The sequence below is a fragment of the Rutilus rutilus genome (genome assembly GCF_951802725.1).
Source record: "Rutilus rutilus genome assembly, chromosome: 16".
In the NCBI taxonomy this organism is placed as follows: Eukaryota; Metazoa; Chordata; class Actinopteri; order Cypriniformes; family Leuciscidae; genus Rutilus; species Rutilus rutilus.
In genome coordinates this window covers 16,836,274-16,847,845 of record NC_140224.1, presented here as the reverse complement: position 1 = coordinate 16,847,845, position 11,572 = coordinate 16,836,274, and the positions used below count along the sequence as shown (strand labels likewise).

Genomic DNA, 11,572 nt, shown 5'->3' with positions numbered 1-11,572 from the left:
ATATATATATATATATATGTATATAAATATCTATCTATCAATCTATATCTATCTATCTATCTATCTATCTATCTATCTATCTATCTATCTATCTATCTATCTATCTATCTATCTATCTATCTATCTATCTATCTATCTACCGTACATCCTCTAATAAAGGCCCGGGCCTTTATTTTACTCAAGCGCATCGCGGCCCAGGCCTTTATTGGAAGGAGGCCATAATTAGAGACAGGCCTTTATTTGTATTTGAGCAAAACGGACTACCAGTAGAATGAATAAAAACGAGATTTTGTGTCTATTTTAACCTATAAAATACTAGGTTAATTTATTGAAAACGTACAGTTAGTTACCATATAACATTATGGTATGCATACAGAACATTAACAACAAATAAATATAATATAAATAATATTTTTTGTGAAAAGCAATGACTCATTTTGAAACAGTATTTGTTCCAGCAGTAGTAACGTTAGCTCCACAACAGCACGCATCTGTGCATTCATTGATTTCATTCATTCATTCACACACTAGAAACGCGTGTCTTTTTGCGTGTAACTTACAGACACTATTGCGATTAAAACAAAGCAAATAGAACTGACCTATTTCTCAGCTGGATCCGTTGCTCCTCGAAATAATACTTCCAAGCACTTCTGAGGTAAATTTTCCACGATTATTATTACTTAGATAGATGTGTGTTATCCAGCTGATTGTGGGTGTTCAGGTTTGCGTGGATCGCCTTAGATTATTTGCGTTTGAATAACGCGCGCTCTCCGTAATTAAGAGATCAAAGTCAACAGAGTATTTTGAAACTCGTTTGCACTTAAGAAAAAAAGCGAGCCTATCGCGCCAGTGCGATTGTCGATCCCAGGGGGTTAAAAAAATAGATTTTCGCCAAAAATCCTCTTTGGCTCCGCAGCTGCCATGGTAAACAACATTAGCCTACCGGTGACTGAATTCTCACGTGCGAGTCAAGAGCGAAGTGATTGACATAACCAGGCTACCATAGCTATGGCTTGGATTCATTAGCAAACATTGCCCCCCTGTGGTATTTGCATGTTACTATCACAAGCATAATGTTGTGGCCTGCCCAGAAAAACGTTGTATCCAATAATAGCCCCGGCCACTATTAGAGACCTTTATTTACCTCCGCCAACAGCGAGACCGGCCAATGTTAGAGACCCGGCCACTAATGGAATACAGGCCACTATTAGAGGATTTACGGTATCTATCTATCTATCTATCTATCTATCTATCTATCTATCTATCTATCTATCTATCTATCTATCTATCTATCTATCTATCTATCTATCTATCTATGTATACACACACACACACACACATATACATATACATATATATATATATATATACACACGTGTATATATATATATATATATATATATATATATATATATATATAAGACAGAAAATATTACTTGTCTTACCTTATTCTGATTTTATGATACACTCAAAATATTCCACAACAAATCCTTTAAATTTAATGTAAAAATAAAAACGAAAGTAAGCAGTGTTGGTCTCACGTAACCCTCTCATTAGAATCAAAATGTTTCAATATTTGCGATGTATTTGGATGCTAAACTATTCTTTATTATAGGCTTTGTACTTCACTCGTGTTCCAATATCGAGGGAAAAAATCATCCTCTTCACGCGCGCAAAAATGTTCTTGGAAACATCACAGTGGAGCTCTGCTTACTGTAAATGGTACAAATTGTACTACTGACTATTTAAACAGAGCAGTGTAATTCGTTTATGTTAGGTTGACTATTTTTATTATTATATTGTATTAGGGCTATAATGAACAGGCTGCGATGTCAAGATTGCAATTCTGGAATGTGTGTGTGTGTGTGACGCGGTTGCGGTTGAAAAGTGGACACAAAAACATAAATAAAATGTTTTAGTTAATTCCTACATCCATAGGAATAAATTGAAAATGCTCGCTCTACTCCGCACCATTATCAATGTCTGTGCGGACGTCTGTATTTTACTAGTATATAGTATACTATAGTTAGCGATTTAAAAGTGCTCAGCGGTGTCACACGTCGATTAACCGGTGGGAAAATTTTATCACAGTCACATCCCTAATATATTTATATATAAATACAATAGGCCTACCTGAAAGAGAATTTTACTTGCCCGACCAGAGTATAGCCTGATTAGAACGTCAATAACAAAAAAAATAACTTGGGAATCACTAAAACGAGAGATTATTCTAATTTCATTACATTCATTTTAAGTTGCAATCAGCAGTTAATAATAAATGTATTACTGATCAATGGTAACAAGGTTGCACTGCTGAGGCTCATGCTGCTTCTCCAGGAGAATTGTAAACAAATGAGCGCAGCACACAAAAAAGCAACCCAGTTAACAACATACTGACTATAAAAATTACAAATATGGAGTTTTTATATATTTTATAACATATGATAGAGTTAAGCAACCTCACTTGACGAGTAGGCAACTATTTCCTGAATACAATCACGATTGAAACTGTGACATTGATTTCATACAACAGGTTAATAAACAGTTACAATTAAGTCACTTACATTTTAGATGCAATATTGACTGTTTTTGTTCTGTTTCAGCAGCAAAAATAGTTAAACAAAGATCACAGCAACTTGTTTTCTCATTACTGAATGATTCAGCATTTTGAAACGAATTGCTTGACTCAAAGATTCAATGGTCAATCCATAAACATCTGTCTCAATCATGAATGACTCAGTCATTGGAATGAATCGTTTGAACGAATGAATCAATGACTCGCTCATTAAGATGGTCGCCTGGCGACACCTAATGGCGGTTTAGTGTTATGTTTAAAAGTATCATTCTTTCCAACGTGCACCATTATCAATGTCCGTGCGGACGTCCGTTTTTTTACTTTCACTTTTATATTAGCGATTTAAAAGCACCCGCTCGTGTCACACGTCGCTTAACCGATGGGAAAATATCCTCACAGTCATATACCTAATAAATTTATATTTAAATACAATAGGCCTACCTAGTAAAACGTTTTATATACTATTTTGATATCCTTTTGGACACAAGAGGGCAGTATAGCCCTATGTTTGCTTTTTTGTTGAAACAAATAGCACTAAATAGCCTGTTTTTAACTTTTTCATACTTTTTGAATTGCAAAAACAGAATAAAATAGGTTTAGTTCTAATATTTGTATAATTTTATATAAAAATAAATGGTGTATAATTAAATTTTAAGAATATATGAGATGTTTTCTGATTCCTTTTTTGACATTATTTTAATCCCTCGCCATGTCAAAACCGTTTGAAATATTTAATATCCGTTCACAATTTAGCATGTTTAATGTATTTTCATCGTGTTAAAAAAGTTTGGTGTGAATAAAAAAAAAAACACTTAGCAGGAGTGGGTAAAAAGCAGAGGCTGAATTTGCAAATAAATCCACATTCAAACCAAAATATCTGACTTCCTATTGGTCGAAGCTAATAACTGTATATTAGAAAGTTGTCCGGCTCGATGAGACCAATGTACGTACTGATTTTTAAAACTGTGGGTAAAACTAACCCCCCCACTTTTGTCAAAAGCATTTTGAAAGTGACACACTTCCTGCTGCCAGTTGGTGGCGCTATAACTTTGACTCACAATAGTTACATCCATCTGATCGGCCTCTTACCACGAACACACTGGTGAAGTTTCATCAAGATCCGTTAATGTATGCAGAAGTTATACCACTTCGTGTTTCTCTTTTCTCGCCATAAATTCGTTTCCTCGCCACGGCCAAACCGTTCGAGATATCAAAAATCCGTCCGCAATTTAGAATCCTCAATGTCTTGACTTCATGCACACCGAGTTTGGTGGGGATTGGATGAATTCTCTAGGAGGAGTACTTCGCATTCCACAGCAAGCGTTCTCCAAACAACCCATAATTGCCGACTTCCTGTTGGGCTGGCGTAAAACTTAGAGCACGAAAGTTGTTCAGCCCGATGCGATCTATATGTGTACCGAGTTTCATATCATTACATGCAAGTGTGTTTGATTTATGGACAAGTGTTCGGATCCCATTCCAGGGGGCGCTGTTGAGCCCCCCTGCCACGCCCGGGTACCAGCTTCAGCCCGGCCCTGATGGCCGCGGGTTCTGACCTGTGTGCAAAGTTTCAAGAGTTTTCGAGCACGTTAAAGGCCCCAAAAGCCCCTGAAACCTTGAAAAACAGGAATTTTAAACAAATCTCACTCAAGAGACAAATCCCCCCACCCCTCACACACACAGAGACGCAGAGGCAGAGAGAGAAAGGGAGAGAATTCTACAAAAAATCACATTCAAACCAAAATATCTCACTTCCTGTTGGTCACAGCTTATGACTATAAATTAGAAAGTTGTCCGGCTTGATGAGAACAATATACATAACGATTTTTGTGACTCTACTTAAAACTAAGCCCTCATTTTTGACTAAAGGTGGCGCTACTGAGCCCCTCACCACGCCCGTTTCTGAAACTTTGCACATGTCTACCGGCTAATAAATGTGATGTGTCTGTCGAGTTTCATCCAATTTCAAGTATGTTAAGAGTCTCAAAAGCATCTGAAAAGAATATTAAAGTTTGATGCGTTGCCACGGCAACAGTATTTAAGATATCAATAAACCTTTCACAGGTCTACATCTGCCGTGTGTCTACATTATACACATAAAGTTTGAAGCAAATCGGGTAAAAATAAGAGGGTGATTTCAAAGCATTTTGAAAGTGACACACTTCCTGCTGCCAGTTGGTGGCGCTATAACTTTGACTCACAATAGTCACATCCATGTGATCGGCCTCTTACAACGAACACACTGCGAAAGTTTCATCAAGATCAGTTAATGTATGCAGAAGTTATAACACACTTCCTGTTTATCTTTTCTCGCTATAAATTAGTTTCATCGCCACGGCCAAACCGTTCGAGATATCAAAAATCCGTCCGCAATTTAGCATCCTCAATATCTTGACTTCATGCTGACCGAGTTTGGTGTGGAACGGATCAATTCCCTAGGAGGAGTACATTAAATTCCACAGCATGCGTTTTTCAAACAACCCATAATAGCTGACTTCCTGTTGGGCAGAGCTAATAACTTAGAGCGCGAAAATTGTTCGGCCCGATGAGATCTATATGTGTACCGAGTTTCATACTAATACGTTCTTGTATGTGTCCAAGATTTAAGATTGTGTTCTAGGGGGCGCTGTTGAGCCCCCCTGCCACGCCCGGGTACCAGCTTCAGCCCGGCCCTAATGGCCGCGGGTTCTGACCTGCGTGCAAAGTTTCATGAGTTTTTGAGCACGTTAAAGGCCCCAAAAGCCCCCGAACCCTTGAAGAACAATAATAATAATAAATATAGCTGCGAGCAGCGATTACGGGCCCAAGCCGGTGGCACCGCAACCCCGGTGCCTTTAGTTACCTAAAGGCACCGGGGTGGCGGTACCGCCGGCTTTGGCCCTCCATCGCTGCTCGCAGCTATATTTATTTATATATATATATATATATATATATATATATATATATATATATATATATATATATATATATATATATATATATATATATATATATATATATATATAAATATATATATATATATATATATATGAAGAGTTCAGATGCAAAAGCCTCTAAATGCCATTTGAAATTTTCTTATAGAATGATCATTTTTATCAAGCTTGTGTATTTAAGTTCAGTAATTTCACTTAAATGACAATTAATAGGTAATCTTTATTGCCATTTAAGTGAAATTATTGAATTTAAATATACGAGCTTGATAAAAATGATCATTCTATAAGAAAATTTCAGATGGCATTTAGAGGCTTTTGCATCTGAACTCTTCATATATATATATATATATATATATATATATAAAAAAAAAAATATATATATATATATATATAAAAACATTTTTTTAGGAGAAGTCTCTTCTGCTCACCAAGGCTGCATTTATTTGATTAAAAATACAAACAAAAACAGTAATATTGTGAAATATTATTCCAATTTAAAACAGCTGTTTTCTATTTTAAAATATTTTACACTGTAATTAATTTATGTGATCAAAGCTGAGTTTTCAGCATCATTACTCCCGTCTTCAGTGTCACATGATCCTTCAGAAACCATTCTAATATGATGATTGATGGTCAATAAATATGAATTATTATTTTCAATGTTGAAAACAGTTGTGTACAGATTTTTTTTCAAAATGCGTTGATGAATGTAAAGTTCAAAAGAACAGCATTTATTTCAAATATAATTTTTTTTAACATTATAAATGTCTGTACTGTAACTTTTTATAAGTTTAACTCATTCTCGATGAATAAAAGTATTGATTTATTTTATTTCTTTCCCCCAAAAATAAAATTCAAATTATTACTGACCCCAAACTTCTGAACGGTAGTGTTTAATGTTACAAAAGCTTTAGATTTCAGATAAATGCTGTTCTTTTGAACTTTCTATTCATCAAAGACTGTACATAACTGTTTTCGACATTTAAAATAATAATGAATGTTTCTTGAGCATCAATCATCATATTAGAATAATTTCTGAAGGATCATGTGACAGTGACGACTGGAATAATGATGCTGAAAACTCAGCTTTGATCACAGGAATAAATAACAGTTTAAAATATATTAAAATAGAAAGCAGCTGTTTTAAATTGGAATACTATTTTACAATATTACTGTTTTTGTTTGTATTTTTGATCAAATAAATGCAGCCTTGGTGAGCAGAAGAAACTTAGCTTAAAAATCTTACTGACGCCAAATTTTTGAACAGTAGTGTATTATATATTTATATAATTATATAAAAATGTAAGGGATAAGACACAGATAATTTTACTTGCCTGACCTGATTAGAACAATGAAAAAAACTTAAATGAAAAAATAACTTGGGAATCACTAAAACGAGGGCGCGATTGAACAGTGGACACATAAAAACATACTCTGTCATTTTGTTCAGAACATCATTCAAACTGCAAAGTGTTAACTTATATTTTTGTACAGTAGCAATAAAACACAACATTGTGCTTTTTTTAAATACATTCAAGCAATCCGTCCCGAAAATGAAACTAAAATGCTCACGGCTGCACAGGCATTCATAATGGTGCGCGTCCTCAGCGAGGAACGAGCAGAACAGAGTCAACGTTTCTTAGGTCATTCCTCCTTCCATAGGAATTTATTGAAAACGCTCGCTCTGCTCCGCACCATTATCAATGTCCGTGCGGACGAACATATTTTACTTTCGTTTTTAAGTTAGCGATTAAAAAGCCCCCAGCAGTGTCACACGTCAGTTAACCGGTGGTAAAATATTCTCACCGTCACATACCTAGTATATTTTTATATAGATATAATAGGCCTACCTGATTTTGAACACAAGAGGGCAGTATAGCACTATGTTTGACTTTATTTATTTATTGTTTAGACTAAACAACCATTCTGGCAGTTTTTAAACTTAAACTTCATTCTTAAATTGAAAAAAAAAGTATAAAATGAGTTAAGTTCTGATATTTGTATACTTTTATATAGTAATAAATGGTGTATAATTACATTTTTAGAATATATGAGCCTTTTAGTGGTTCCTTTTTTGACATTACTTTAATCCCTCGCCATAGCAAGACCGTTTGAGATATTTATTATCCGTTCACAATTTAGCATCATTAATATATTTTTATCATGTTGAAAAAGTTTGGTGGGAATAAAATAACCACTTAGATAAAGGTGGCTAAAAATTCAGAGGCTGATTTTGCAAAAAAATCCACATTCAGACCAAAATATCTGACTTCCTGATGGTCAGAGCTAATGACTTTAAATTAGAAAGTTATCCGGGTCGATGAGATCAATATATGAACTGAGTTTTTTTTAACGTATTTAAAACTAACCCCCCCACTTTTGTCAAAAGCATGTTGAAAGTGATACACTTCCTGCTGCCAGTTGGTGGCGCTATAACTTTGAATCACAATAGTTACATCCATCTGACCGGCCTCTTACCACGAACACACTGCTGAAGTTTCATCAAGATCAGTTAATGTATGCAGAAGTTATTCCACTTCGTGTTTCTCTTTTCTCGCCATAAATTCGATTCCTCGCCACGGCCAAACCGTTCGAGATATCAAAAATCCGTCCGCAATTTAGCATCCTCAAAGTCTTGACTACATGCACACCGAGTTTGGAGGGGACACGGTGAATTTTCTAGGAGGAGTACTTCGCATTCCACAGGAAGCGTTTTCCAAACAACCAATAATTGCCGACTTCCTGTTGGGCTGGCGTAAAACTTGACCGGGGAAAGTTGTTCGGCCCGATGAGATCTATATGTGTACCGAGTTTCATATTAATTCATGCAAGCGTGTTTGATCTATGGACCAAGTTTTGGGACCCCGTTCAAGGGGGCGCTGTTGAGCCCCCCAGCCACGCCCAGGTACCAGCTTCAGCCTGTCCCTGATGGCAGGGGGTTCTGACTTGTGTGCAAAGTTTCAAGAGTTTTTGAGCACGTTAAGGACCCCAAAAGCCCCTGAAACCTTGATTAACAATATAAAAGCAATAGTCAAATTCCCCCCTCCCCTCTCACACACAGAGACACAGAGAGAGGGAGAGAAAATTCTTCAGAAAATCCACATTCAAACCAAAATATCTCTCTTCCTGTTGGTTGGAGGTAGTTAATGTCAATTAGAAAGTTGTCCGTCTTGATGAGAACAATACACATACCAAGTTTTGTTGCTGTTGATAAAACTAACCCCCCCACTTATGACTAAAGGTGGCGCTATTGAGCCCCTCACCACGCCCGTTTCTGAAACTTTGCACATGTCTACTGGCTAATAAATGTGATGTGTCTGTCGAGTTTCATCCAATTTCAAGTATGTTAAGAGTCTCAAAAGCATCAAAAAAGAATATTAAAGTTTGAAGCGTTGCCACGGCAACAGTATTAAAGATATCAAAAATCCTTTCACAGGTCTACATCTGCCGTGTGTTTACATTATACACATAAAGTTTGAAGCAAATCGGGTAAAAATAAGAGGGTGATTTCAAAGCATTTTGAAAGGGACACACTTCCTGCTGCCAGTTGGTGGCGCTATAACTTTGACTCACAATAATCACATCCATGTGATCGGCCTCTGACAACGAACACACTGTTGAAGTTTCATCAAGATCAGTTTATGTATGCAGAAGTTATAACACACTTCCTATTTCCATTATTCGCCATAAATTCGTTTCCTCGCCACGGCCAAACCGTTCGAGATATCAAAAATCCCCTGGCAATTTTTCATCCTCAATGTCTTGACTTCATGCTGACCGAGTTTGGAGCCGATTGGATGAATTCCCTAGGAGGAGTACATTAAATTCCACAGCATGCGTTTCCAAACAACCCATAATAGCCGACTTCCTGTTGGGCTGGCGTAAAACTTAGAGCACGAAAGTTGTTCGGCCCGATGAGATCCATATGTGTACCGAGTTTCATATTATTACATGCAAGTGTGTCTGATTTATGGACAAGTGTTCGGATCCCATTCCAGGGGGCGCTGTCGAGCCCCCCTGCCACGCCCGGGTACCAGCTTCAGCCTGGCCCTAATGGCCGCAGGTTCTGACCTGTGTGCAAAGTTTCATGAGTTTTTGAGCACGTTAAAGGCCCCAAAAGCCCCCGAACCCTTGAACAACAATAATAATAATAATAATAATAATAAATATAGCTGCGAGCAGCGATTGCGGGCCCAAGCCGGTGGCACCGCCACCCCGGTGCCTTTAGTTACCTAAAGGCACCGGGGATGGCGGTGCCACCGGCTTTGGCCCTCCATCGCTGCTCGCAGCTATATATATATATATATATATACACACACACACACACACATATATATATATATATATACTTATATATATATATATATATATATAAATATAAGACAGAAAATTTTACTTGTCTTACCTTATTCTGATTTTATGATACACCCAAAATATTCCACAACAAATCCTTTAAATTTAATGTAAAAATAAAAACGAAAGTAAGCAGTGTTGGTCTCACGTAACCCTCTCATTAGAATCAAAATGTTTCAATATTTGCGATGTATTTGGATGCTAAACTATTCTTTATTATAGGCTTTGTACTTCACTCGTGTTCCAATATCGATGGAAAAAATCATCCTCTTCACACGCGCAAAAATGTTCTTGGAAACATCACAGTGGAGCTCTGCTTACTGTGAATGGTACAGATTGTACTACTGACTATTTAAACAGAGCAGTGTAATTCGTTTATGTTAGGTTGACTATTTTTATTATTATATTGTATTAGGGCTATAATGAACAGGCTGTGATGTCAAGATTGCAATTCTGGAATGTGTGTGTGTGTGTGACGCGGTTGCGGTTGAACAGTGGACACAAAAACATAAATAAAATGTTTTAGTTAATTCCTACATCCATAGGAATAAATTGAAAATGCTCGCTCTACTCCGCACCATTATCAATGTCTGTGCGGACGTCTGTATTTTACTAGTATATAGTATACTATAGTTAGCGATTTAAAAGCGCTCAGTGGTGTCACACGTCGATTAACCGGTGGGAAAATGTTATCACAGTCACATCCCTAATATATTTATATATAAATACAATAGGCCTGCCTGAAAGAGAATTTTACTTGCCCGACCAGAGTATAGCCTGATTAGAACGTCAATAACAAAAAAATAACTTGGGAATCACTAAAACGAGAGATTATTCTAATTTCATTACATTCATTTTAAGTTGCAATCATCAGTTAATAATAAATGTATTACTGATCAATGGTAACAGGGTTGCACTGCTGAGGCTCATGCTGCTTTTCCAGGAGAATTGTAAACAAATGAGCGCAGCACACAAAAAAGCAACCCAGTTAACAACATACTGACTATAAAAATGACAAATATGGAGTTTTTATATATTTTATAACATATGATAGAGTTAAGCAACCTCACTTGACGAGTAGGCAACTATTTCCTGAATACAATCACGATTGAAACTGTGACATTGATTTCATACAACAGGTTAATAAACAGTTACAGTTAAGTCACTTACATTTTAGATGCAATATTGACTGTTTTTGTTCTGTTTCAGCAGCAAAAATAGTTAAACAAAGATCACAGCAACTTGTTTTCTCATTACTGAATGATTCAGCATTTTGAAACGAATCACTTGACTCAAAGATTCAATGGTCAATCCATAAACATCTGTCTCAATCATGAATGACTCAGTCATTGGAACGAATCATTTGAACGAATGAATCAATGACTCGCTCATTAAGATGGTCGCCTGGCGACACCTAATGGCGGTTTAGTGTTATGTTTAAAAGTATCATTCTTTCCAACGTGCACCATTATCAATGTCCGTGCGGACGTCCGTTTTTTTACTTTCACTTTTATATTAGCGATTTAAAAGCACCCACTCGTGTCACACGTCGCTTAACCGGTGGGAAAATATCCTCAGACACATACCTAATAAATGTATATTTAAATACAATATTGGCCTACCTGGTAAAAAGTTTTATATACTATTTTGATGTCCTTTTGGACACAAGAGGGCAGTATAGCCCTATGTTTGCTTTTTTGTTGAACCAAAT

General features: G+C 36.5%; 1 protein-coding gene across 1 annotated transcript in view; it reads right to left on the bottom strand.

Annotated features, from left to right (window-relative positions):
* Positions 1–11,572, bottom strand: part of cox19 (cytochrome c oxidase assembly factor COX19) — a 184,971-nt gene that overhangs the window by 52,173 nt on the left and 121,226 nt on the right. The gene's annotated exons all lie outside the window — the stretch shown is intronic.